This window comes from Schistocerca gregaria, chromosome 8 (genome assembly GCF_023897955.1).
Source record: "Schistocerca gregaria isolate iqSchGreg1 chromosome 8, iqSchGreg1.2, whole genome shotgun sequence".
Taxonomy (NCBI): domain Eukaryota; kingdom Metazoa; phylum Arthropoda; class Insecta; order Orthoptera; family Acrididae; genus Schistocerca; species Schistocerca gregaria.
In genome coordinates, this window is record NC_064927.1 from 432,335,146 (window position 1) to 432,339,669 (window position 4,524).

At 52.4% G+C, this 4,524-nt stretch overlaps 1 non-coding gene across 1 annotated transcript; it reads left to right on the top strand.

The window, feature by feature from the left end:
• The first annotated feature begins 3,681 nt into the window (after positions 1–3,681).
• Positions 3,682–3,754, top strand: Trnaa-cgc (transfer RNA alanine (anticodon CGC)). The gene has a single exon. It is a non-coding gene; the product is annotated as a tRNA-Ala (tRNA).
• The last annotated feature ends 770 nt before the right edge of the window (positions 3,755–4,524 follow it).

Genomic DNA, 4,524 nt, shown 5'->3' on the forward strand with positions numbered 1-4,524 from the left:
GGTTCCCAGGTTTCCGACCGGCTCGCAGACATCTTAAATAACAGCAGCGTCCTTGACGGCGAGTCTTCATCAGAGACAAGGGTATTATCAGGTGTGCTCCATGGAAGAGTGATGGGACCGTTGTTATTTAATTAATACATTAACACAGAATGAGATTTTCACTCTGCAGCGGAATGTGCGCTTATATGAAACTTCCTGACAGATTAAAACTGTGTGCCGGACCGAAACTCGAACTCGGGACCTTTGCCTTTCGCGAGCAAGTGCTCTACAAAGGCTAATGTCCCGAGTTCGACTCTCTCGCAGCACACAGTTTTAATCTGCCAGGAAGTTTCATATCAGCGCGCACTCCGCTGCAAAGTGAAAATATCATTCTGGAAACATCTCCTAGGCTGTGGCTAAGCCATGTCTCCGCAATATCCTTTCTTCCAGGAGTGCTAGTGCGTCATGGTTCGTCGAAGAGCTTCTGTAAAGTTTGGAAGGTAGGAGACGAGGTACTGGCAGAAGTGAAGCTGCGAGGAGGGGTCGTGAGTAGTGCTTGGATAGGTCACAGTCAGCCTTCGGCGGCGCAGCGGTTCGGACTGTGTTTGCGTCCCTGCCACACGTCTGCGTGAGAGGTGTTTACGTTAAGTGTGTAGCGGTGTGTCTCGGTATACATAGAACGAATCATGGCCTTGTCGTTCCGCAAATCGACACTGAAATTTAGTTTCGATAACGAATATGCTCGACCGAAGGCTTACGAGATCGAACGTTATTTACGAGGCGAGGTGAAAATCGAACCTGACGTTCTAGTTGGAATACACTTATCTATAGTAAGCAGCGTGGTCTATGTCAAGTTCATTACTAAGGGGCATGTGACGAACTACTTCTTCGACACCGACAAGGACTTCGTTTCTGTCATTCGGACGGGAATGTTGGAGCGGTAACATTTAAACACGCTGGCATGGGCCTCCGAATGATCCGCGTCCTTGAGCTTCCATTCTAAGTGCCAGAAGAATTGGTGACAGACGCCCTGCGTCCTTACGGAACGGTCCTATCCCACGTGGCTGAAAACTGGGCGAGTTTCAAGACGTATCCTATCCTCAATGGCGTCAGACAAATACGGATCGAACTCCGAAAACACGTCCCGTCATACCTGTACATCGCGGGGAGTAGGGCGATTGTCATTTACGACGGACAACCAAGGACGTGCTCTGGATGTGGGAAGGAGGGACACATACGTTCTGAGTGTGCTCAACGAAGGTTATTACAGCTGCCACGGGATGATCCACCCTTCACGCCGCATCCGACTGTGCTCCCCATGACTTACGTCGCCGCGTTACGTGATGACGTGGGCCGCGAGACAGACTCGTACCAGAACATGCAGACGGCGGTGGATCGTGGCGAGCCACAGAAAGACGACGTTGCGCTGGACCGCCTGCAGCAGTCACAGGACGCCCTCTCTTCGGTTCCGCTTGCGGCCCCTTCAGGTAAGGCACTTCGAGACGTCGATAATACGACGGCGCACAGTTCCGACGCCCCCCACGAACAACTGGAGACCATGCTGACCTCTGATTCCGAGGCCCGGCAACGTAAACAGCGATCACCAAAACGCCGGAAGAAGCGCCGCCTCACGGTGGAGAACGACCACTCTGATCTAGCAGACAAGGAGGAGGAGGAGGAGATTAGAGTTTAACTTCCCGTCGACAACGAGGTCATTAGAGACGGAGCGCAAGCTCGGGTGAGGGAAGGAAATCGGCCGTGCCCTTTCAAAGGATCCATCCCGGCATTTGCCCAAATCGATTTAGGGAAATCACGGAAAACCTAAATCAGGACGGCCGGAGACGGGATTGAACCGTCGTCCTCCCGAATGCGAGTCCAGTGTGCTAACCACTGCGCCACCTCGCTCGGTCTAGCAGACAACTCTGAGAAGTTTACGGGAACAGAACAGACGACCATGGATACAGAAGAACTGCCCAGCGTGGATGCAGCGGTGGGCAGCGGGACGGCGGTTCGACCAACCGCTGACGATACACCAGACACAGCGAAGGAGCTCGATAGACGGCAACAGGCTACTGAGGAGGCTACGGCGCCTGCACCGCACGACGACGATGGGACACTAGGGGAATGGTCGGAAGAGCCACCCCCGTGGGGAACAGATGATGCTGGACGAACTGCTCCCACGCACTCTTCCGGTGTAAGACCGGCAGAGTGCACGGAATGATAGACCATATGAGGGGACGGCGGGGGACGTTAGACCGACAGCAGCCTATGTACGGCAAAATTAGCGACCGTACGGTACCCTATCTACGTTGACCGCCATGCAACAACCTTATCGGATAGCGCCTGTTAACATCAATAGCATTGGGACGCCGGTAAAAATCAAGATGCTCAGTGACATGATAAAGGCTGCGAATTTAGACATAGCACTATTACAAGAAGTTTGGGTACTTTCCCCCTAGGACTTTTACGGTTACGACATTTACTGTTCCCAGTGTGACGAGAGAGGCGTTGGCACAGCTATACTATTAAAGGAAAGGATACGTGCAGACGAAGTAGAGTATTAGCCTTCTGCCCGTGGTACGGCCGTGACCATAGGTGGAATACGTTTGATCAACATATACGCACCGTCAGGCTCGGATAAGAGAAGGGACGGAGCAGATTTTTACGCCCATCAGGTTACACCGTTGTTCCAGGGACGATACGATGGTTACATACTCGGCGGAGATTTTAGTTGTGTGCTCGACAGAAAGGACCAACAACCAAACTATACTACTAGCCAAGAACTTAGGGAGCTGGTCAACGGGATGGAATTAGTCGATACATGAGACCTGAAGTATCGCAACCAACCAGGAAATACATTTTTTACTAGCCACTCCGCGGCCGTTTGGGCCGGATCTACGTTTCAAGGCCGTTAGCAATGTCGACGGTGGATGCAGAAATATGGCCGACAGCGTTTACAGACCACGAGGCATATATTTGTACCGTTAACCTTGATAGACAGCAGGTATGGAGACGGAGGGGTAATTGGAAGATGAACGTCTCCCACCTGCGAGATGCAGAATGCCGACGCATGGTGGAGGACGCCTGCCATGGCTGCCTCCGTCGACGAAATTCTTTTGGTTCTGTCCTGCAGTGGTGGATCGAGTGCGCGAAACCAGCTTTACGGAGGACGTTAATAGGTTATGGGAAGGAGGTTTCTCAATGGCACCGCACGACCACTGAGTTTTACTTTACGGCTCTCCGGGAACTGTTAGCTCAACCACCTACATCAGAACGCCAGACGGCCGTCCACCGAGTTAAGGCGAAGCTGGTACAACTTGCGACGCAGAGGATGGCAGGTACGATGATACGCGCGAGGTCGCAGGATTTCCAACCCAACGAGGTTCCCTCGATGCATTATGTGATAAAGGAAAGACGAAGAAGACGCAGAAATTTCAGATCGATCTCGGCAATGGCCGTCGTTTTACAACACAAAGGGGCATAGAACAGGCATTCACGGATCATTTTCGCAGATTCTATGCGAGCAACGGGGATGGTCAGAGGGAGCTGGGGAACGTCCTGGAAGAGATCCCAGACGCGACGAGTGTAAACGGAGAAGAGGGCGGGTTATCCGAAATTACGTGTGAAGAGCTGGAGGGAGCGATTACACGAGGTGCTTGCAACAAGTCCCCAGATCATGACGGATTCCCGTTGGAATAACCGAGCGAGGTGGTGCAGTGGTTAGCACACTGGACTCGCATTCGGGAGGACGACGGTTCAATCCCGTCTCCGGCCATCCTGATTTAGGTTTTCCGTGATTTCCCTAAATCGTTTCAGGCAAATGCCGGGATGGTTCCTTTGAAAGGGCATGGCCGATTTCCTTTCCAATCCTTCCCTAACCCGAGCTTGCGCTCCGTCTCTAATACCCACCATCACCACCACCCGTTGGAATTTTATCGTGCCTTTGTGACCATTGTGGCTATGTGGCTATGTATGTTTAATGAGCTTCTGCGGCAAGAAGAACTGGTTCACATTCAATTCACGCAAGGGCTCATGATACCGATACCGAAGCCCCTTGGTGGCAAACGGCCTTGTGATTATCGCCCCTTGATCCTCCTTAATAGTGACTACAAGATCTTCATGCGCGTTCTGGGAAGTCGTATCAAAAAGTCGCTAGAGAATCGAATACATGCCGATCAGACTTGTCTTGGAGGCATTAGTAATATCCACACAGCCTTGGGAGAACATCGTGACGTCGCCGCCCTCGCGGCTGCATGCCGCCTCCGGGGGCGATGGTTGCAGTAGATTTCGATCATGCTTTTGATCGCGTGGATGATGTGTACCTCGCGGCGGTAATGAACAGGATGGGTGTCTCGCCATTATTGACCAATGCTGTGATGCGGCTGTTGCACGGCGCCAGATCAGCGATGGTGGTCAACGGAGGGAGAACTGAGTATTTTAAGATCTTAAGATCAGTGAGACAGGGTTGCCCCTCGTCGATCCTCCTTTATGCGACCGCCTTAGAACCGAGCCTCGCAGGACTTCGCCGCCGTCTTACCGGGATCT